Source organism: Haemaphysalis longicornis, unplaced genomic scaffold, assembly GCF_048455015.1.
Source record: "Haemaphysalis longicornis isolate Haplotype H1 unplaced genomic scaffold, Haemaphysalis longicornis Haplotype H1 scaffold_1, whole genome shotgun sequence".
Lineage (NCBI taxonomy): Eukaryota > Metazoa > Arthropoda > Arachnida > Ixodida > Ixodidae > Haemaphysalis > Haemaphysalis longicornis.
The window spans coordinates 433,114,460-433,138,880 of NW_027526203.1; the positions used below are offsets into that span (position 1 = coordinate 433,114,460).

Below are 24,421 nucleotides of genomic sequence, written 5' to 3' on the forward strand. Positions count from 1 at the left end.
CACCTCGTGAGGACCTCCCGGCGTCGCGCGACCAGCTGGACCTTCGAGAACACTCTGCCCAGCTTTCGTGGCGTTATCTCTCGCGTGCTCTTCTACTCGCCAGTTCACGTGCGTTCGCGCCTGAAGTGTGGAGCACAGATTCCCAGTTATATAGATGCGCTATAGACACCGAGTTCGCGAAGCCGGTTGCCGTGGGTTCTATAGCGCGGGTGGTCCACTCTGGGAGAGATGTGAAAGGCTGCGCACAAAACGATCCGGGCCTGCCAGTCATGGCGAACTTTGAGCGGCAATTTCGGAAATACATGTGAGATCCTACAGCCAGGTCTCTGAAGAAGGGAGAAGGGTCGCTGTTTCTTGAGCCTCTGCTGTTTCTCCAGCCTTGCACCGCTAGCTTGCACCAGTGCAAGCTGCATTTATGTTTTTTTTTATTTGCAGGTTCCGTTTCACACGACATAGGAATATTCTAATTAAGGAATACAAAGTGTTCCTAATAGTTTCAGGAACGAATGAGGAGACGGAAGTCTAGTGGAAACCTGCATACAGCGCCAAGAGAGTGAAGCGCCCATAAGTTCACTGACATGAGGCGAGAAAATTCATTCACTGTCAAAGAGCACGCCGAGGTCCTTGATCTCGTCAACCCTAGACAGGTCGCCGCCCCCAAAAGTGTAGCGAAACAAAGAGCGGTTTTTTTTTTCAGTTGTTAAAAATGGCTTTTGTTTTTGTTGGACTAAGATTTCAGCTGTTGCCTGAGCACCATTTAGAAAACTAGGATATATATCTTGCTTGAGAGCAACGCAGTTTCATTGGTTGATTGATTATGGGGTATAACGCGCCGAAACTACACAGATTATGAGGCGTGCAGTAGCGGAGGGCTCCAGATTAATTTTGACCACCTGGGGATCTTTAACCTGCGCCGAAATCTCGAATACACAGGTGTTTTTGCTTTGCGCCTCTATCAGACAGCAACATAGTCTTCGGTAGACTCAGTGCGTTTGAACATTTTGATGTCGTCAACAAAAATAAGAGAAAAACACTTATCATTTGCAGTTGACGCATCGGTGATAAAAATAGAAAGCAAGAGATGGTCCAACATGGAGCCTTAGGGCAAAACACTTGTTGATTTGTACTTAGCAGATGTCTGGCCGTTTACGCTTATATGTAACAAAGCTGATTCTGGAGACAACTATGCAATGCTACGAGTGGTGTTTCAATAACTACCCGTAAAAGCTTCTTAAGTATGTGTGGCAGACAAAATCAATTCCTTGCTCTGACTACCGTAAACAACGCCGAACTGGCGCCTCTCTGAAACCGCTGTTGAGCCCTATACTCCATCGAGCAGGCGAGATTTGTGGCTCTCGGCCTTCAGGATATAAAACAAATGCTGATTACTTGTTCACAACTTGGCAAGTCTTTGTGCCGCGCTGTATCGAACAGCTTAAGGAGCAGGCACAAAGGAAAGAAACTGCTGTCTAGTTTGTTGCATCAGACTTACTTGGGGCCCGACTTTAAAGCAGAACACTTGAGAAATTTTCCACGTGCAAAGAGACGCGTTCGTTTTTAGAGAATGATTGAATAAGGAAGTATAGAACTAGCACAAAAATACTGCCGCAGGGTTTCACAACAGCAGGAGTGCTTATGACAGGACCGCACGGCAGTGATGATCACGTGTGCCTTAAATCTGCTCCCAAAAAACCAGTTTCTCGTTGAAAAGCTTGAACCATGCACACGATTCAACAAGCGGTTTATTTCAATCTCACCATGCTGACCATATGTAACACTTAATTGCTGCGCAAAATAGTCGGCAGCGTCATAGACTTGCTCCCCAGTGGAACTGACGAGACGGATGCGACCATGCGAGTTATTAGGGGCCCGAATATACCTCTCAAAATCAGCAGGCTGGAAATTTCAACTGCTCTCCACGGAATCGAGATAGGAGCGCTGGTCGCGCTCATAAACGCTTTTACATATTTTACGGTATAGGAGCAAAACGTCCTCCTCATTTATGAAGCCCGGTGCTCTTAGACCTCCTTCATTTAAGCGAAGTTGTGTGAAAAACCAGTAGGAATACTTTGCGCGGCTAAGCCTCGCTCGGGCATAAATTGATTCACACCACTTTTGACGATTTCAGTGAACCGCTCGAGCTGCGCATCGTAGTCCGTGATACCTTGGACTGTGGACCAATAAAAAAAGTTACACAAGCAGACGTTTATGTCTCCATGTGCCTAACAGTACCAATAGAGAGAGAGAGAGAGAGAGAGAGAGAGAGAGAGAGAGAGAGAGAGAGAGAGAGAGAGAGAGAGAGAGAGAGAGAGAGAGAGAGAGAGAGAGAGAGAGAGAGATATGACTTTATTTGATGCCCGAGATGGGTTCTGAAGGGTAGGCGATTTGGACGGTCTCCCTCCCTCAGCCGTCAGCCAGGATTCCTCGGATCCTCGCGGTGGCATCCATCCAGACGGCTGTGAGTTGTGCCTCCGGTGTGGAGCTGAGCAGAACAGTCTCCCATTGTTCTGCAGTCTTAATTTTGTATCTTGTAAGTGTATTAAATGCAGAGCATTTCAGTAACTCACGATGTCACCCGCGTTGACGTCCGTAGTCCGCACCGTCGTTGTCCCTACTATATAAAAAATACTATCCGGCACCAGGTTTCGATCCCTCGACCCTGCGGGCGGAATGCAATGTACATGGTGCTCTAACCACTGCGCCACAAATCCGACACAGAATGGGACGCTACTAACGCGCCTTATATCCTTGACTCATTCAAATTACTGCTGACGAGCGCTCTCTCGTCAGCAGTTGCCACAAGTGCAACAACATTAACGTAACGAAAACTACTTAACGTCGTGCGCCCCCGGAAATGCTCTGCATTTGATCGTGCCCCTCGCGAGGGGGATGTTTCACTGCGTCTTCCTACTGGCCAGTACACTCGTCGCCATCTGTCGGATGTTGTGCGAACCCTTTGCGGCTGATGGCGCGCGATTTGTTTGTTCTCAGGAGTCCTCCCAGGCAAAAAGAGAGAGGCTTTCTTCCTTAGTGCCTTTTTCTGGCGTAATTTAGGAGTTTTTTTACATCGGGTTTGCTATTATAGCCGTTCGCATTTTTTAGAGCTCATGGCACGACCATATCATGAGTAGCAACAGTATTTGTAATTTTTCGCTGAGGCACTACGGCGCTGATTAGGGATTGGAGCAAAACTAAAACCGGGGGGGGGGGGGTGAAGGTCGTCGGATTTAGCGGGAGAGATTTCAGACATCGATGATCGATGCTCCTGCATTTGAATGTTTAAAAAAAAAGATCTAAAATGTTTTAAGAGCTGTTTTTGATATGATGGAGTTTCGGCCAGGATTTGAGGCTAGGAAGTATATATGATGTATTGTTGTTGCACGTAACAATTATAGTGTCCAAGACTAAGAGTCCCCCAATGCCCACCATGTGCACTAAAATCGCCCAGAATAAAATGCTGGTGATTTGCATAAGATGAGCAGATGTAATATTAACTGCCCCCAATACAAATCTTCTCGCCCCAGTCAGTCGTGTATAGGTTGTATTCACTGGCGTGGCGCGCATGCCTCAACCATATGTGCGGCCTTAGTGACGGGGAAGCGCGGCCGGGCTAGGGCATGGCGGCGCACGCATAAGGCGTCCCAGCAAGCTCAAAGGCATTACCTCGACGTAACTACTGTTTCGCGCAGCGTCCTACAGCCTACCGCTCGCAAGACACGAGTAAAGTCATCGGCACAGGTCAGCTGACCACCAGCTGCCTTGTTTTGGTATCGGCCACAGATTGCTCCCCTGCCGGCGAGCGCTATTCCTTTCGGTCGCTTGCCGATAGATGTTGCTAGTCTCCCAGCTAACAACGTGCACACCAACGTTAGTGCGCACTGCTGCGATGCTTCCGTATCTCAGCCGGCGTGCGCGGGAGCATTATTTGGCTTTTGTACTGGACGTCTTTGCCGTGGGCAAGGTGCGGGCGCACACGTGTTGATCTCCGTGTTCGCAGACGCAGCAACCGCGGCTCCATTCTCCAGTTGTGAACCAGAGTTCTCTAGGGCAAATAGAGCACCACCACACAATGTCACTGCTATATTATTCATATCTGTTGACTTTGACGCCACGGCCGAGAGTCGGGTGGTAACGGCACCGACGCCGGGGCCTGTTTTTTTTTTTTTTTTGTCTGCAAGAGGCGTACGCATGCGCAGACACGGTGGGCACGGTCACGGCGGTTTTCAGTGTTGCCAAGAGAACAAATCGGCCGCTAAACTTTTGTGTGAATACTATCTATACAGCCAGGCGAACTCATGTTCGCCCTCCAGATCGGGAGGCCACGTGCATTGAAACGCACTGTGAATCGCAACCCCACCTCCCTCCGTGTTACCTAACCCCAGTAAGGTCACCGTGTTAACTTGGTAATTTCTTAAAATGTACTATACGATACTACGCAATACTGTACTGTACTGTACTGTACTGTACTGTACTGTACTGTACTGTACTGTACTGTACTGTACTGTACTGTACTGTACTGTACTGTACTGTACTGTACTTAACAAGACATTAGGATCAAGTGATATTTGCTGGAAACGACGAAATGTGCAGTTAATTTTCTGCAGACGCACGCGTGACTGTTTTTCTCACCCATCGTTTGCACTAAGTTTGTGCAATCTGCACCTGCGCGTTCATCTGCGCCTAAATCCATTTAGGTTTGACTTCTTGGGGTGACTTTGAAGAAAAGTGCTCCGCTGAAGTGTCTGGCTGCACCGATGGGGCCTTTTCGGCACGATCCGCGTTTGTCGACGATGGTGGCGCAATATTACGACACGCATGGGAGTTTTTTCGGTACCGGCGTCAAGATTTTCCGAGATTGATCGCGTCGCAAGGCCAAGTGAAGTTGCGAGATGTTCCTTTCAATGAAAGAAGTTACTGAACAATTGACAGAAAAGCAGTACTTGCGATCTAGGGCAGCCGTTAAAGACAATAAATGACGGTCAAACGTGGTTGCCGCAAATTTTAGCGTCAGCTCGAAAACTCCAGCTTGGTGCTGGTGAAGACGAGGGTCGACGGCGGTGCCGCAACCTCGCTTCGTCGGCCCTCTGTTGCACAAGCACAAGCCTCAAGGTCATCGCGAGGCGCTCCATCCGCTGTACTTCCGTCCAACCTCACCAACCTCCGAGTCCCAACCTCTGCATGCATCAACTAAGCATGCTCGTCACGAACGCAGCAATCCGGGCACAAACAACTCACGCCATAGAAATGAGAAATGGCGAGGACGATCGCCGTCACAGCCGCGAGCATTGCGGGCAGGCACGCCCACTACAATACGACAGCGTTGCAGTCTACTTTGAGGCTAGCTGGTGCCGCTTGCGTAACTTCGCTGCTTCATCATCATCATCATCAACAACAAAAACAACAGCCTACTAGGTCCACTGCAGGGAGAAGGCTCTCCCATCGACCTCCAACTTCTCCTGCCCTGCACTGCTAGAGCGCATTCTTTCCCCCTGCATTTTCTTATTTCATCCCTCAAACGAGTTATTGGCCTTCTCGTTCTTCTAGACCCGTGTCTCTGTGTCCATTCTGTTGCCCTGGTGGTCCACCAGTTGTAATTTTGTCTCACTACATAATCAGCCCAAGTCCATTTCTTTTTCCTTTATTTGAACTACGATATCATCCACTCAAGTTTGTTCCCTGATGCAGGAAACTTGTTTCCTCTTCTTAAGTGTTACTCCGGTCATTCTTCGTTCCATTGCCCGTGGAGCCGACCTAAGACTGCTTTCCAGTTCATTATTCAGACGCAATGTTTCCGACGCATATGTAATCACCGGCGAGATGAACTGGTTGTATTTTCTTCATCTGAGTGATATAGGTAGCTTGCTTCTTATTATTTGGGAGTGCTTGCCGAGCACTCCCGAGCCCATACGCATCCTCGCCCGATTTCTCTCTTTCTCTCTCCTGGTTGGGGACAGTACTGACAACCTGTCCGAGGTAGTGATTTTCTTTTACTTGTTTTAAGTTTTTGTTACATATGCTGAACAGGGCGCCTTCTGCATGTTTATTCATCATTACTTTAGATTTATTTGCATTTACTTTTAGCCCCACAGACGTGATCTGCAATTCTAGTTGCTGAAACATTTTTTGCAGTTGTTCATCAGGCTGACTTAGCAAGACTATGTCGTCTGCAACCCTCAAATGGCTCAAGTATTCTCCATTTATTCATAATCCTGTGTTTTCCAATCCAAGCTTCCTGAATTCCCCCTCAAGACATGCTGTGAACTGTTTTGGCGAGATGGTATCACCCTGTCGTACGCCCTTTCGGGCCGGGAATTCGTCGCTTTGCCTGTGAAGGATTATCCTGCCTGTACATCCTTTATACATGTCGTCTAGAAGTCTTACGTAGGTCTGCTCTATTCCCTGGTCTTTTAATGCTTTCCGCACTGCTACGGCGTGTACTGAATCAAACGATTTTTGTTAGTCTATAAACGCTCTGTAAAGGGGTTTATTGTACTCTGCTGATTTGTACTCTGCTGATTTTTCAATTACTTGATTGACGACGTGGCTGTGATTCATTGTTGTGTATTCTTTCCTAAACCCAGCTTTCTCTGTGGATTGCTGGGAATCTAGGCTTTCAATTAAGCGTTCAACTATTACTTTGGTAAACAGCATGCCTACAACTGAGAGTAGGCTGTGATGCGTCTGTGATTCTTAAGGTCTTTGGTGTACCCTTTCTGGCGAATCCGAACTATGTTGGCGTTTTTCCAGGCCGTGGGCACTTTAAGAGTCCTTAAGCCTTCTAAAAATAGCGCAGTAGGCTCTCCCGGTACAATATCTTCTCCCTGCTTTAAAAGATCAACGGTTATGCCTTCGTCACCTGCAGCTTTTCCTCTTTTCATGCCCTTGGGAGCCTTTCCTACTTCCTCTTTAGTTGCTAGTGGGACATCGTAAGCTAAGCTTGTACGCTCAGTAGTTTCCCTTGGTCTATAAAGTCGCTGGCGTATGGCCTGGTGTAGAATCGTTCTGCTACTTTCATGTTGTGCATAATGTTACCCTGCTCGTGTATGAGTGCGTACGTTCTGTATGTGCTGATAGCTAGCTTCCTTCTATTGCCAGCGTTTCCTCCATCACTGTCATTTGTAAGAACGAATGCCATTCGTTTTACTTCTGTTTATTTCTACAGCTCTGCACATTCAGTTTGGTCCCCCGCGATCGACACAAGTGAGGTGCATTTCAATCTCAGTTAAGGCGCGCTGCATTAAAGTTATGCAGTTTTTTTGTTGACAGGGAGAGGTAGGTAAAAAGCATGGGGTACGAGGAAGCAACGATGTAGAGCAGCATAGCGAAGCAGGGAATCGGACAGTGAGGCAGGTGTTCTTTGAATATGACTTAATTGATTACATCAATAAATTGTGTCCGAGAAGTTCGTCGGGGTCTTTATTGTTCGTACGATGAATATCATTATTATAAGTACCCTAATGCAGTCTCTCAGTGGTATGCCAGGGCTAGAGAACAAAAATTAAGCCCCAAAAATGCGAATCATTTGCTACGTCATTAGCCGGTGCAAAGTGAAAACGTTGCGAATTTCCAACAATTAATTGAGCTCGGAAAGCCTTCTGAGCGGCGCGTACCTTTTCAATTACGCCAACCGTAGGTGCATAGGCTGCTCATTATACAAATCCATGGTCGAAAAGCATACGCTCGTATTTGACCGCCTCATCTGATGTTTGTCATTGTACCTTTTTCGATGTTTTACATTCGCTCAGCCACTCGAGTCCGGCGCACGGGCTTAGTGAAACACAGCCTTGGGATGGCTGTAATGGTAGAGCGGAATTAGCCAATCGCGCTCGTCAGGCGCGTGCCTCAACGATGGCCGTAAAGCGGCTTGCACGCTGTTCGTTTGGCGCGTTATACGGCGATGACTCTTTGATAAAGGGGGAGGAAGGGAGATGCAGAAAAGCAAAAAGAAAGAAAACAACGCTGCGCCGTCCTCCGGGCGGTCGACTTTGTGCTTCTCTCTTGCGACCCGACGCAAGTCTTGCGTGATGTACGCCCCGGTGACTCCAGCATCTAGTTCAGCCAGCATTGCACGTAATACGCTCCCATGAAGCTTTCCGCGCACTCAACACATTTATGCGTCGCGGCTTCTATGTGCTGAAAGTGCGTGGGTTGCATTTGTAGCGCTGTGCACGCCTGAATTGTTGCTGACTTGCGGAGTTTTCTTTTTTTTTTTTTTCCACCATTCGCCAGACTAAGCTGCATTTCGTGATAAAATTCCACTATCAGTCATGGGCGGGATTGATCACTCCCAGCTCGCCGAACCATTCGGGCGTTCCAAAGCCGTACGAGAGGAAGAAAAGGGGGGGGGGTTGACATCGGCGGCTCTGCCGTTCAACGTCGTGGCTGACGGAAAGCGCGACGGGGGCAGTGCGGGAAGTCGCCAACGGACAGGAGGCCGACGGCGCGATAAGGACGGACAGACAACGTCCCGGCAGAATGCAAATGCCCGCCCGGTCTTCCCGTGACGGGCAGGACCGGAGCGGTGGTTATAATGCCGCGCTGCCGTCCTCGCTTCTGCTGGGCGCAGGCATGTGAACAGAGCGGAGGAATACGCGACGTCGGTGGATCGGCAGCCTTGGCGCTTTTCGGCGAAGTGAAGGAAACGTAGCTGTAGGTAAGTAGCCGAAAACCTAACGGGCAACGTGACAGTCACAGTGCAGAGCCACAATCCTTGGTCCGTTTAAGTTACAAGGTTTCAAAATGAAATAAGAAATGTTAAAAAAGCATGAGTAGGACAAGGCCGAGGATGCGGAAAAGCAGGTTGCCGTGCGCTCATAAGCTGTCTTATTGAAATGGTGTTTCTTCCTGCATAAAATCCATGGGATGCGATAAATGGGTCCTTGCTTTGCTTACATGAACCAAAAACAGTAGTGTCGAGCTGGTTTGTCGGGCTAGCCCAGCCCCATCTACGCCGATTCCAGAGCATCGCCGTGTGCGTGCGCGTGTGCGTGCGCGAGTGCGCGTGTGAGAGAGAGAATGAAGTTAACAGTTTGATTGATTGATTGATTGATTGATTGATTGATTTTGAGGTTTAACGCGCCGACGCTACATAGGCGATGAGGTGCGCTGTAGTGGACGGCTCCGGTTTAATTTGGACCACCTGGGGATTTTTAACGTGCGCCGAAATCTCGAACACACGAGCGTTTTCGCTCTTCGCCTCCATGAGAAAAGCGGCCGCCGCGGCCGGGAATCGAACCCGCGTCCTTGGGATCAGCAGCACAACGCCATAGCCACTGAGCTACCACGGCGGGTGGCTTTCCAACCCTCGCCTCTATGCTTTCCAGGCTTACAAATAGCATATGTATTCGCATTTCGGGCTTAGCCGAGTGGCGCGGTGGGTAAGGGCGTCCGGGAGCGTAAGAATATAACTGAGAAACCACTCGGGGGAAGGGAAGGGGGGGTGTTTCATTCAGTTAAGTAGTGCACTTAGACAATAAATCCAAACGCACGACGGTACTCAGAGATTGCTGTCCGACGTCCAAAATGCACAAAATAAGCTGTCAGGACAAGCAGAGTGGAATGTTTCTACTGCTAACTATGTAATAATGAAAAGTTAATGAATTTCCCAACATAAGAAGCTGTTAACAATGTAATTCTTTTCTAGAGTGCAAATTATTCATATTATCGATGTGTTTTATGCATACCGTAATGCACGTCAAAAGCATACCCTATTCGCGAATTATGTTAACTGAGATTAGTCACACCCTAGGTGGCTCATTAAATAAATTGCCAGATTTTTAACGTTGACATTCCACTTCTTGCCTAAGCATGTTAAAACACTCCGCCAGTTATTTAAGCATAGGTTTTACCTTTTTTGAGCACATTTGTAACACAAGAAAAGTGACGTAGAGACCACAGCGAATTTCAGTGGACAAAAAACAAAACAACTAGGGAGACGAAATAAGTTAAAATGTTGCAGACTATTCTGAACTTTCAAAAGCTTTTTTACATGTATATATTGCTTGGTAGTTTCGAAACTAACTCTAAGTAGAACCATTCCTAGCAATGAAGCAATATTGTGAATTTAATGTAGATAAATATGCAACTTACCTCGAGATTACAGAACAACATTGCATCTAGCTTGCCCCATTTGTTAACACTGGTTTTTGCGGCCGCATGCGGCTGCGCATTCTATCCGGGGCTGATTAGTTTACCGCAACTGATTCTATGATCCAACGTCATTAGCATCAAATGTAATTCAATTTGGGAGCTGGCGGAAGGCAGAAATAAAATCCCCGGGGGCTATCATATCCATTTTTTGACCACTGCAGGACGAAGGCCAGATGACAGCGTAGTTTAATTGCTGTTACCTTGGTTAAGCCGAAATCATTTTTGTATGCCTAAATACTACACCATGCTATACTATATTCTGCTATACTACAGTAAAGCCCGCTTATATCGAACAGCGCGAGGATTGTAAAATAGTTCGATATAGCAAAAATTCGACATAGAAAGTGAAGCAAAAAAAAACTTATATGAGAGCAATCTTGCCGATGGAGTCACGAGCTAACGCTGAGCTCTTACCACCCTGCAGTTCACTATTGATACGTCACTTTCCAGGAAAGGAAACCATAATTTATTGGGGCGGAAGAACTTCGTGAGTGTAGCCTGCTTCTTGGAGCGCAACGCGTTGCTGGTGACTGCTTGCTCCACGGTATCTAATCAGTCGACAAGCACAAGACCGCTGCCCTCAATGGCACTGCAGTATCGCCGTAGCAAGGCAACGGCAGCGACGGCTTCGCTCGTGCTCGGAAGTGGTACGGAGTCCTCGGCGTCTTCGACAGCGCGGAGACAAGCATGGGTACAAGCGAATAACGGCGAACCCAGCGAACCGAGCAAGTGCGCGCAGCGAGTGGCGCAGACTTGAAAGTTCGGTGACACCGCAGCCCGCAGCGCCCAATGTGGTGCTTTCGGCTCCATCGGCATGCATGCGTGGAGCTGGTCCACTCTGCCACGGCCGGTTTGGACGCGCCCGAGCTCGCGCGGGAGTTGCAAGCGACACCCGCGCCACCACTGCGCGCCGATGTATTGCGGGAAAGCCTGACACATGCCAAAGGAGAGCGGAAAATCCCGCGCTGGAGAGTTCGATATATCCATTGTGAGCAAAATCGCGTTCGATATAAAAAGTTTTAAATGCATGTAATTTTTACCAGAATTATACAAGGGTTCGATATAGGCAATAATTCGATCTATCCGTGCTCGATATAAGCTGGCTTTACTGTATACCACACTATAATATACTATACTATACTATACTATACTACACTATACTATACATGCTATACCATACTATACTATACTATACTATACTATACTATACTATACTATACTATACTATACTATACTACCATACTACCTTACACAACGAAATGGCGCGCGACCTAACTAGCTAATTTTTTCGTGCTCGTTCCAACCAGCCTCACCTCTTCTGTACAACCCCCAACTTGACCCGCATAAAACACGTCACACCTACAAGAAGTTCGTTAGGAATTGGCTCTTAAGAGTCATTCCCCAAAAGACCGACGTTTGCCCCCAGGGCTAACGCCTGGTCTCCACGACCTCACCCATAATGCTTGAACCAGGGCAGTGTTCCCGAATGCATCCTTCACAATTGGCGAAAGTACATACCAAAAAATGGGCGACCGACCGCCTGTACCACAAGCATAAGTGCTAAACCCACACCTTAAAACAGCGACGCAACCCCACACAAGCGTTACTTGCACCCCATGAGCCGCACCTAATATCGAGCACCTTTTCTGGACAGCCCGAACGGAGCCAGCACAGGGCCAACGGAATCACTTCTCTGCAAGACTGGCTCTACGCCCCAGTAGCCGCGGCCAGACAAGTTTTTGGCTCCTTGTGCGACTCCGATCTCTCCAGCGGCGTCCACCTGCGGAGATGAGCATCTGCCTTGCTCGATCACTTCCAAACCCGCAACCCGACTAGGCCGAGTCGACACCTTTATTCAGTAATTCATTTTTTTCCCCACCTGGCCTAGCGAAGATGAGATCAGTGGCTAACCTAGCATCCCTTAAAGGTTCTCTCTTTAAATATTGCTTTGGCGCTTTCTGGACATTAAATGTGAATTCACGGCGCCCTTTTGATAGCGGTCGCGATTTCGGCAGGTTATAGTCCCACCTCTCCCTCCAACACCCATTCTTTAGGATGGGAAAGGGGTCACGGGACGAAGCATCATAGACGCAAAAATGGGGTGGCAGTATACTACTATACAAGTTGTCCACGTAGCCAAATTACACTTCGCCATTGAATGCTCATTTTGCAAGTCTTTGCACTCCTCCGCTTGAGGCGTTGTCGATTTTAAGCTCAGATAGCGATTTAACTGGGGCTGCGAGAGACGCCGCCATGGAGGTCTACTGCCGTCCACGTGGACATCTTCAAGGCGAAATCTCGACACGTCTCCACAAGAAAAACAGCGGCCGGGAATCGATTTTGTGCTGGGCAACGCAACGCCTTAGTCCCGATGTGGCGAGTATTGAAGCATCGACGTCCCTTTGTACTGGATACAAGCATACAACTAGGCACCCTGCCGTATTTAGCGTCGCTGCTGAGGCGGGGGAAACGAACGCGGGGTCTCCGCATTTGCGTTATATATCAGCTGGGCCGATCAATATACGTGCTGGCCTAATTAGTTCAGCGACACGGTTAATGTGCGACATACTGAAGCGACGCAATCGATGACCGGGAGAAGCCCACGGAGGCGAACTCTTACGGCATCGATTTCCAGCAATTTGTGCACGTCTGCACGGGGCGCGCTTCCCAAGGTCGTCGGTAAACGCGGTCGTGACCGAAGGTTGCTTTCTTCCAGCCTCCGCGCGCGGCCCTCTAATAGTACGGTGTCACGCATACGGGCTGGACGACAGTTTTCTTCGGCAGCGCCACGCAGTGTCCTCATTGAGGGTTTTACGTGTAGAAAAGAGCATTCGCGCCACTGTTCGTTTTAAGGCGAAAGCCTGGTTATGTCTCGTCGCTTAGTCGAGCTGAACGAGAAGCGGCCGTCCACACTTATAGTGTAGAAATCCTTCTGGACGTACGGAAGATAACTGCGTGCATCGAAGTTCGCATGAAAATCAAACCTGTGCCTCTATGGTAAGACCACAGTCCGCCACCAGGCACAGGGCTGCATCACCACCTTGCGTGTCGGCGAGCAAGTGCGTACACCACGCCGCTAGTTTCTGACATGATGAATGAATAAGTGGATTAAGTGTATCAAAGTGGATTAAAAGGAATCAAACTGAATTGAAGGGAATTTAGAGGTATCAAAGTGAATTAAGGTAAATCAAAATGATCGGAGATGGATACTAAGCGATTAAAGGGGATGACAGTCATTTTAGGGGGTGTCTAACCTTGATATGGCAGGTGACTTAGCTAACTGAACCAACTAATTAAGGCAATTATTAAATATGTAATTAACATGGCTAATTATGTTAACTATGCAAAGTGTGAAAGAGTGGACAACAAAGCACACTTGTGAGCGCGCCGCTAAGAGGGTTGCTGATAAATAGTCACGTCGGAAGAGGAAGAAAGTCTGATTGACGGTGAAGGCGAAAATACCGCCGCTAGAGGGAGTACTCGTGTACTCCCTCTACACGCCTACGCCTACGTGTCCCGCCAACACGGGCTAATAGTTGCGCGCTTCCTGGGGAGCCATGGCGCGTGTCTTTCTTTAATGCCTGCCCCCTCTGGTTTTCGCGTTCGAGTAGCCTTAGGTATAACATAAAAGACCCTGGAAACTTTATCTAACTGCACGCCTGTGACGGTTCTGATCATCATCATCATCATCACCAGCCTATCTACGCCCACTGCAGGGCAAAGGTCTCTCCCATTAATCTCTAATTACACCGGTCCGGTGCTAACTGCGACCAATTTATCCCCGCCAACTTCTTGATCTCATCCGCCCATCTAACTTTCTGCCGCCCCCTGCCCCGCTTGCCTTCTCTAGGGATCCACTCTGTTACCCTTAATGACCAACGGTTATCTTGCCTTCGCATTACATGCCCTGCCCACGTCCATTTCTTCTTCTTAATTTCTACTAATATGTCCTTAACACGCGTTTGTTCCCTGACCCACTCCGCTCTCTTCTTGTCTCTTAATGTTGCACCTATCATATTCCGCTCCATTGCCCGCTGAGTCGTTCTCAATTTAAGTTGAACTCTCTTAGTGAGCCTCCAAGTTTCTGCCCCGTAGGTGAGTACCGGCGGTTGTGATTACCGACGGTTGTGATACCTTATATTAAATGTTGTACGACCAGGCTTACCGTGATCCATGCGTGCGCCGAACGCTTCCTACGCGTGCACTGTCGTCAAGCACACACGAAGTTAACGCCTTTATGATTCACGGCACGCTAAAAAGTCCTGTTATGCTGAGCCTACCTTTTGTATCTTGAAACATCGGCTTAGAGTGTAATGCTCCTGTGCATGAGTTAACAATAAACACGATCGCTATACCGCACTGTTCCGTGCACGAGGACGACAAAAACGTAAAAAGTGGCCGCACGAACCCTTCAGTTATTTTAGCATGCTGGGTATACTTTTGCTTAATTGATCCCTGTCTATAATCAGCGTAAGCGTGTTAAGTTAGGCTTGGAGTCAGTGCCGGACGCGGATGTAGAAGATGGCGTCGAGGGGAAAGCTGTTACATAAAAGAAATGCAAACGACGATAGCTAATTCTTTTCTTTGCGGTTGGGCCTAATATCATGACCTCCGGGAGGCTGGCAAGAATATAGATGTTTATTTTCTATAATCGATTCAGTTGGAGCATCGAGTGCCAAAAATTCAGTCATCCTCACTGACTTTAAGCGCAAGATATCGGTAACGATGGCTGAAGAGGCACAAAAGAAAGACCATGATTGTTACCTTCTACACGCCCACCAGACGCACTATTGCGATAAACTGAAATACGAACAACGGAACGCGTGTCTTTCAGTACATGCTGCGCATCTTTACGACGGGCCACCAATGCGCAGTGCGAAGAAGTTACGAGAGTTTGTGACAAACTTTGATATGGAAAGACCATCGTATTTCCATCGTTCATTGGGCGCTCAGCACGAAATAAAAAATAAAGGAATATAGCTGCGTGCGCCGTTTTCATTCATCGGTGCAACAAAGTTCGATGAAGCTTGCGTGAGCGGGTGCCGAACGCGGTGGGAAGACAAACCAAAACGGCCGAACAACGGTATTTTCATATCAATGTTGGACACAAACTCTCGTAACTTCTTCGCACTGCGCATACCGTCGCCAGGATGCGCGGCTTGTACTGAAATCCCCGCGCTCCGTCATTCTTATTTCAATTTATCACACTCGTACAACCCCATTACCCGCACGCATATTCTCTTTCGTCTTCATTGCTGAGTGGGAAACACGGATTCTTCGCTGTATTTTAGCTTTCCTCCACATTGATTGATTGATTGATTGATTGATTGATTGATTGATTGATTGATTGATTGATTGATTGATTGATTGATTGATTGATTGATTGATTGATTGATTGATTGAGTGAGTGAGTGAGTGAGTGAGTGAGTGAGTGAGTGAGTGAGTGAGTGAGTGAGTGAGTGAGTGAGTGATTGTAAGGTTTAACGCGGCAATGCTACACAGTCGATGAGGCGCGAAGTAGTGGAGGGCTCCGGATTAATTCTGACCACCTGGTGATCTTTAATGTGCGCGGAAATCTCGAACACATGGGCGTTTCCGCTTTTCCCCTCCATCGTAAAAACGACCGCAGCGGCCGTGAATCGAACCTGTGTGCTTATCCTTCATAAAGATAAAGATTTGATTGATTGTAGGGTTTAACGCGTCGACGCAACGCAGGCGATGAGGCGCGCCGTAGTGGACGGCTCCGGATTAATTTTGACCACCTCGGGATCTTTAACGTGCGCCGAAATCTCGTGCACGCGGGCGTTTTTGCTTTTCGCCTCCCTCAGAAAAGCGGCCGCCGTGGCCGGGAATCGAACCCGCGACCTCGTACTCAGCAGCGCAACGCCTTAGCCACTGAGCCACCGCGGCGGGTTTATCCTTCATAAAGGCCATCGCGTATTTGCCTTTGTGACCTATGGGACAAGAGTCCACAAATGTGTTACCTGACTCTAAGGAACCTAACCAAACTATTTATATACGTTTTCACGCGGAAACCCTGCGGTTAAAGTCTGGTATGCCTGTCAGTCTCTCACTCGAACTACCACAAGAAAAAAAAAAAAACTGCAGAAACTCCCAAACTGCAACTGTCAGATAAATGCGTAAGCCGCTCTACCACACATTGAGAGCCTTTGAAGTCGGATTCATTGCAATACACAAATGTGTGAGCGGGGAGACATTTTTATGGGCTATATAAGAAGTCGGATACCAAAGCATGATCGCCCAAGGGCCTTTCATGAAATGGCTCCTTAAGACCCCGCAAATCCCTAGGAAAAAAGGCACACAAAACATTCTTAAAGTCGGCTTCACTACTACAGACGTGTGCATTGCGGGAAGGCTATTTAGGTGCGATATACGAAGTCGGGTATTAAATGTAGGCACTAAGACCTCTTATCAATAGCAATTTTCTGCGCGGCGAGGCGTGACACATCAATCAAGGGTGACCATTTTTCTCCTTGCGTCCATATGTTTAAGTATTCAAAAGTCCTGTGTCCTCCGTTCTTGGGAAACTGCTTCCAGCAGCTGGACTGAAGCGCGTGTCTGTACACATCCTATCGTTCTTTTTACCTCCCTTCCCACCTTCCCGGCCATCTCTCAAAAGAAGCCTGACGGACGCTTTTATGGTATTCCCATTGTTTTTCCTACAAAATCAAATAAAATCAAACCAGCAAAACTGCCACCACCAAAAAGATTACAACCCGCAACCTCGAGTTCGTTGGCGTAACGCCTTAGCCACATCCTTTTCCCTACAACGCCTTTCCTAAGTCTAAGCAAATGCATTCGAATGCGATCGCTTTTCGCTTTTTTGGAAAAGTGTATACGAGGCAGATTGCCGAATTTTCCGAGCCAATCATGCGGCGCAGAACTTAAATGAGAGGTATCTAGCCAGTTAGCTAAGAAATAGGGCAGAGTCTGTCGACCATGCACTGCGTATGGGATGCCGAACGCGCTGACTTGGAGCGGGGTGCAATCCATGATGCATATTTAGACTGAGGCAGAATCTGCAATCCCCTGTTTCACTTCCAAAGATCCCTTCGTGCGCGGAAAAATTCTCCCCAGAGGATGAGAAATGCTGGCTTCTACGACGCCTCACAAAATTGATCAGTACGGGTTGCACCGGATATAAATGATGGTCCCATACACCATGTGCCCTCACGGCAAAGAAATAGGCCAGAAGGAAAGAAACGAAGTGAGGCTGCCGCAAATGCACTGGGCCGCTGTATAATGCTGCAAAACTGATTCATCGCAAACGCCCCGCTACGCTTCCACAATAATTGTTCCTAATGCCATTGTTCCGTTTTAGTCTGGCCTGCAGCTTGCAATTTGCTCTTATTGAGCTGGAGAAGTATCCAAGAGCCCACTGCGCAAGAGCGCCTGCGTGTACGCTATCTCATCAAGGCGGCAGATGCTCCGAACGGCCTCAGGTGGAACGGAGGCCACTGAATGGGCTAGCTGGAAACGTCGATCGTTTCCGCGTATACGGTGGGAGCATCTCGTTGTAGCGGCCGCCTGCAGGCGCTGTAGATCATATGAATTGTGGCTCTCGAGAAGCTCTCGGCGCCGCCTAATCGAATGGACGGGCGTTTAGGCGCGGCCCAGTGCCCCGCTGCGGGGCGAGGACCACGGCTTCTCCCGCCGTCCGGCTGTCCCTTCTTCGAGCAGGCTGCCGCCCTTTGCTCGATCCGGCGAGAACGCGGCGTCCAAGCCCTGTTGCACGCGTCGCTCGCTGATAAGTGCGACGTCGCATCGGCCGCCAAGCGATGAAGATCGATCGTCCACGGTGCGGCCTCGCGTGTGGGGCCGCATCTCATGCGCCCTTGTCGCGCCTGCCGACAGGCCACGGGAGGCGGACCTTTTCACCTAAACGATATCGCCCGGGCCCCGCGGGCAAGCGAGGCTTCTTCGGCCGCACGCGGACGAGGTCAAGTGCAGGTGGCAACTGGACGGCAACACGGCCCTGACCAGCAGCCCCCCCTTTATGGCGTCCAAGGGCGCCGAACTGAGAGTGCCGCGAGACTCGTAACACAGGGCCGTGTTTCCATAACATTCCGGCTATGACGTGTAGCGAGGTATTATCTCACTAAGAGGTATTTTGTTGCAGCCGAAATATTCCGCCGCATCCTTGTGCTCCTGTTCGTTTTCCTCGCTTCCACAGCGCCAGCTAGTGAGACACTCAGCGGCTACCGCGGTCCTCCATTATGGCCAAAAGTGATCATATTCACTGCTCTCATCTTTGACGGCGCGAAGTATACTGTACTAGAATAGAAGGATTGGCAACAGTTGTCGATGTGATCGCCGTCGTAACTGACGTCAATGAGTTGCCAAGAAGACAAATGTTTAGCCAATACAAGTGTAATTTAGCCAAACTTACTCAGCAGCTAGGGGACGGGACGAAGTAGGACAGACAATACAGGCGCCACATTCCCGCCGCTCTTGCCTCGCCGCCCACCCCCTCTCCCCCGTTTCCTTACTCCTATCGAATGCCCAACATATTTGCTGCCCCCTTATTTGTATACGCAGGAATAATCACCAGCATTGCACGGCTGCGGGAGGCGTGAAAACGCCATAACTCTCTGGCCTGCTTGCGTGAGACGAGTGGCAAACGGTTCGTGGCGAAGCCAACCTCATAAGACATTTTTCGGCAATAGCCAATTTGTAGAGAAAATCACGCCCGCCAACGATGCCCGCTGAGTACGAAGTAACCTACATGTCACCGCCCATGCATGTGTCCCCTACATGAACCACTTCGTCACTTGAGCCAATGGAGTCGAGCAGCCAAAAGGGGACATGTAGAAGGTCACGTCCTCTAGAAAAGTTCCTCGCGTGCAAAAATGATGTGGTACGACAGCTGAGGGGCCATTTTAAAACGGTCGTGAAAGCAGCTGGTGCCGTTTAGTCACGATCTCTGTTGATTTGATCCCGATTGCGTCGCCAGAGGGATGCAAACGCTGCAACTTCCTCGTACACTGTGGGTGAAAGGAAGTCAAACGAATCATTTTCGTTCGATTTTTTAAATGATTGGCTGTTCTGCACATTCAACGCCTCGTTTTTTCTTGCTGACATCTACGACAGAGCCTATTCTGAACCAGTTGTAATTTTATTTGTATGTTTTTTAATACGGGAACGAGCTTCCTGTTCTCATGCATACCTTTTTTTATGTGCCACAACACCGCAGTATGATACGACCAATAGACACAATGTTGTGATTTGAGTTCCGGATCGTGACTCCAAGCGGGAAGGTGGTAGGAACGAGTATAAATGGGGTCGCGCTATTTTTGATGGTGCGGCCGCCTTGAGTTATCATGTGAACAACAACAGCAACAAGAATAACAACAACAAAAACAACGTATACCAACGACTCCTTATCGCACTGAAATTGAATTGCCAAAGCACGTCAGGACAGCGGATGGAGGGCATTTTTCCTGTTGATTCATCTTGCTCCGAAAACATTGTTGGCGACATTTTCTTTCTACTGAGTAGGCCCGTGTTTGTGAACTAATACTTGCCAACCAAAAAAGAAAGAAAAGAAACTTCAAGACCACCATGACGGGCCCCTCAAAGTCGTTTACAGTATATTCGCGCTTTGACAGTTGAAATATCTGTGGCTCGCACAAGATTTCCGTGGCTTACGAAGCAGTGTAAGGGAACGCGGCAACGGGCGTGCGGACTTTCATTACGCCAACCTAATAAACACATCACCGGGTCTCCCATGGAGAAATGCCACGGAGTGGGAAGGGGGCGCGAGAACCGCCGTCGCGCTGTGTCGCACCACGTCTTCATGCGCTCTCGCCGACAGCCATCACGGAGCAGCCCGGAAACGGGCAAACATGCGTGCGCGAGTTGCTCGCGGCCGGCAGAAGTGAATCGTGCGGGGGGTGGAGGGGAAAATGCGCAAAAATTCACGTCCTCCTTTCTGCTTCGCGAGGACACTTAAACTCGATGTGACAGTTTTCGTCCCTCGAAAATTCCTGGCATGTTTTAGTTCGCGAGACGAGCGAAAGGGGGGGGGGGGGGGGGGGGAGAGGAGCGTTACGGCTTGTCGTTTCTCCCGGGAGATATATCAAATTCCTGAAAGCGGGTCAGCTCTTCCCTTCTTCTGCCTTTCGCCTCCGTCTCGACTCCGTGGCCTGCCTTGTGCGCCTGCTGCTGCCCCTTTTGTCGCTGCTCTGCCGCTCTGCTCGTTCTTTGCTGTCCCCACCGCGTCTTGCTGCTGGCCTTCTACCGAGTTTCTCGGCGCGAGTCAGTCTTCATCCGCACAATAAACGGCCCGCCGAGAAAAAGCTGGCGTCCGAATCTTGTTACAGTCTGACGAGGACTTCAGCCTCGCAGACCTTGCAGTGTCTGCCTTTCCGCCTCATTTCGAGGCGCTTGCTCGAGGCAGCTGGACGGGGACTTTTCTCATTGGTCATATTCGCGTGGTAATGAATAAAATCACGCAAACTCCAGGTGCGGGCGCTTTCGTTTCTTCTGCGAAGTGATTGGGCATAAGGGCAAACACACTTCGAAGTTAGAAAAAGAGAGCCCGAACAGGGCAAAAGGGTAGAGAAAGGGGAGCCAGTCTCGAGTCCTTTGAACCAGCGTAACGCACCAGAAGCATTGGAGGTAGTGCCCTCCAAAGTAAATCACCACTCGTTCCAAGCAGACCCTATAGAAGGACGGTCTGTTTGTACTTCTCTCCCAGATCTTGCGTCGGTAAACGGACGTACAGCACACGTGTAAAACAACACAGACGGGGCCCCTGTGTCGCTACCGCTGCTCCCCGCTCGGACCAGGCCCTGGTAACGTTCGCGAGGGCGCTGTTTATTTTGTTCGCCTCTGGGCATCGGCCCGATGCGTTGGCGCACTCGAGCGAAGAAATTGAGTCGCAGAATCCATCTTCCTTCCGAGTATTTTCAACCGGGAAAGTGCTGGGCTAAATTCTACGCCTCTCATTCCTTTTCCCGCTGTTACAGCTCAGCGCAGCGTGCACGCGGCGCGGCCCGCTTTTGTGCAAACATAATATACATACGCGTTAGGTGCATGGCTTAGGACCTGCCAATGCAGACTCGTTTCGCAAGCCCCCTGCTTTGAGGGGAAAACAACAACAAAACAGGAGTGGCGGAGATGCGCCGCTCCGCACGCTGCCCATAGCGCAGGGCCACTCGACGATGTTTACGTACAGCGCCGCTTGAGCCCCGAGATAAGCAGAACGACACATGCCAGAAGTTAGATAAACAGACCACTTTATCCGAACTCTCTTCTCTATGTGGCAGCAATTTTCAACCCTCGGCGTTCCAACGGCCGGCCCTGCGCGCACTGCTGTGCGCCTCTTAGTGCCTCGTCGCATTAGAATCAAATTCCGGGCGACGCCAGGTGCGTTTGCCCCCCCCCCCCCCTCCCCCCAATTTTTTCTTTTCTTTTGTTGCTCAACTTTTCACCATAGATACTTTTTTTTTCTTTTTATCGTTGGCTCCACACAAGGGCAAATATAAGAAGTTGACTTCGTGGTAATCGGTTTAGGAAAAGGGTTCTGAAATAACTTACTTGAAGCACGACAGAGAGACAGAGAGGGGAAGCGAAAATACCTTTGTGGGCCGCTGTCACTGCCGCATGGTTTCGCAGCGCGCACCAATTTGGTATATTTTCGCGAGCCCCTTGAAAAGCCTCCTCGAGACGAGCGGCTTCTCGGGCACGTCGCAGGACAACAGAGCCGTGCTGGGCCTGGACCTGCAGAGTGCTTTCGATAAAGTCAGGCACTCGGCCATATTGGCGCAGGTTTCGGAACTGGGTCTGGGCAAGAGGTCCCACGACTACATCCGCGACTTTCTGTCGCACCGGACGGTGGAACTACAAGCGGGGGACCTGGAGCTGCCGGAGAGAGAGCTGGGCAGCGTGGGTACCCCCCAGGGAGCGGTGATCTCGCCGGTGCTGTTCAACCTGGTGATGATCGGTGTGGCCAAACGCCTCTCGGAGATCCCGCAGGTTCGACACACGATATATGCAGACGACATTACGCTGTGGGTCCCCGGGGGGAGCGACGGCCACATCGAGAGTTCGCTGCAGGAGGCGATAGCGGCGATCGAACAGCAGCTGGCGGGCACCGGACTAAAGTGCTCCCCGCAAAAGTCCGAGTTGCTGGTGATTCCACCGCCGGGCAGGTACCGCAAGAGAGCCGAGGAAGAGGCGAGTAAGATCAAGTTGTTCACGTGCGATGGGACGGAGATCCCCAGAGTCAGCAAGCTGCGAGTGCTCGGGATGCTGCTGGAGGCGAACGGCGGCAACGGAGCCACGGTGGAGAGAGTAATCACAAAGATGGGAATGGCCACCAAACTGATCAAGCGGGTGGCCAACAGATACAACGGCATGAAGGAGGAGAGCCTGTTGCGGTTGGTGCGGTCCTTCGCCACGAGCCACGTTGCCTACGTGGGTGCCTTTCACCCGTGGAAGCGCAACGAGAGGGACCGCATCAACGCGGCGATCCGCAAGACGTACAAGGCGGCGCTGGGACTCCTGAACAGCGCCAGCACGCAGAAACTGCTGGAGCTGGGCGTCCACAACACGCTAGAGGAGATCGGGGAGTCCCAGCGAGCGTCTCAGCTGGAAAGACTGCAGACCACGCGGACCGGAAGAAATATCCTGAAAAGCTTGGGCCTGGGTCAGAGCAGAAGACTACAGGAGAAGAACGGCCTGCCGGAGGAGGTGAGGAAAAGAGTGCGGGTGCTGCCGCTGCCGCGGAACGTACACCCCGACAGCAACCGAGAACGGCGGGCGGCCAGGGCCAAGGCGCTGGCCGAGATCTACAACGACGACGCCGGGGCCACTTACGTGGACGCGGCGAGGTGCCCGGACCGCCCGAACACGTACGTGACCGTAGCGGTGTCGGCCAGGACCGGAGAGACGCGCAGCGCCTGCAGCGTGAGGGTCTCGACCGCCGCGCAGGCGGAAGAGGTCGCGATCGCGCTGGCGCTGGCGGATCCGGAATGTACCACGATCTTGAGTGACTCTAGGACAGCCATATCGGGATATGCGAAGAACGCGGTGTGCGCGCAGGCCGCGAAGATAGCTGGTGGTGCCCGTGCGGGGGGCACGTGCGAGCAGGTCACTTACGTCCGGTGGTTCCCGGCGCACTCGGGGACCGCGACGGGAGCGTACCCGAACCGCAACGAGACTGCGGACGCCGTCGCGCGTGAACTTTCCGGTCGCGCGGCGCCACCCCGCGTCTCACGCACGGAGGGTGAAGAGGCAACGGAGCAAGAGCCTCTACTCAACGGTGGAGAAATCCTGCAGTGGTACAGGCTCGGCAGGAGGGAGCGGCCGCCGCCGCACCCGAGGCTCACCCGAGCCGAAGCCGTCCTGTATAGACAATTGCAGACCGACTCGGTACTGACTCCGGTGTTGGCGCGATACGTGTGCCCCGAGGTATACGTGGACGCAAAGTGTAGTGAGTGTGCGTGTGCGAATGCGACGGTGGCCCACTTGCTGTGGGGTTGTGCGGAACACAGTGCGCGGGGGTATGACGAGAGTCTGCCCCAGGAAGCCACGGACTCGATCAACTCTCACGAGTACGAAATACAGCGAAGGACAATCCAGCGGCTCGAGGCGGCTCTCGGCCGGCAGAAGCGCAGGGAGGCGCAGGCGAGGGGAACGGGGGGTGACCCCCAGAGACCTTTGTGGCGCCGCCCGCGCGGAAGCCCGGGCCGAGGCATCGTCGCGAGGACGACAGTATAGTCGGGGTGGGGGTGCCCTGCGTCGCACTTGAACCCACCTCCGCAGGATATTTATTTCACAATAAAGTCATTTTCTCTCTCTCTCGGGCACGCGGTCCACCCATCGGCAGCCTCAACGTGATGAGTACGAGTGCCACCAAGACACAACGTGAATGAATGCCCATAATCGTATTTCACGGTGACAGCCGAAATAGGCGACGTTTCGCAGCATGTTGGATGACAGAAAGAGAAACTTCATATACTGAGAGAGTTTGGTTATTCGCTAAAAAAAAATTCAGTGCCATTCCACTCTGGGAGGGTGGATGACCAGCGAAGCTGTTTGTGTGTTATTGGTTAGCCGCAGACTCCCGCTTAAAGGGACGCTGCAACACTTTCTTCAACATTTTTTTTTTAATTTTAAATGCTTGGAGAACGTAGTCACCCAACACACCCAGTGCTTAGATTCGGGGGTCGCAAAGTACCTCAGCCAAAAATTACTGCTCTATGCCTATCAGATAACTTGTAAACTCACTCAAAATATTTTTCTC

At 50.4% G+C, this 24,421-nt stretch overlaps 1 protein-coding gene and 1 long non-coding RNA gene across 6 annotated transcripts in view; one reads left to right on the forward strand and one right to left on the reverse strand.

Moving 5' to 3' along the window:
• LOC144155746 (uncharacterized) overlaps nt 1-24,421 on the reverse strand; it is a 260,323-nt gene that overhangs the window by 137,525 nt on the left and 98,377 nt on the right. The window lies entirely within an intron of this gene.
• The window catches only part of LOC144172968 (uncharacterized), a 52,871-nt gene continuing 36,760 nt past the window's right edge, over nt 8,311-24,421 (forward strand). Inside the window, exon 1 of the long non-coding RNA XR_013323139.1 lies at nt 8,311-8,653. This is a non-coding gene — a long non-coding RNA (uncharacterized LOC144172968). The remainder of the gene's footprint in view (nt 8,654-24,421) is intronic.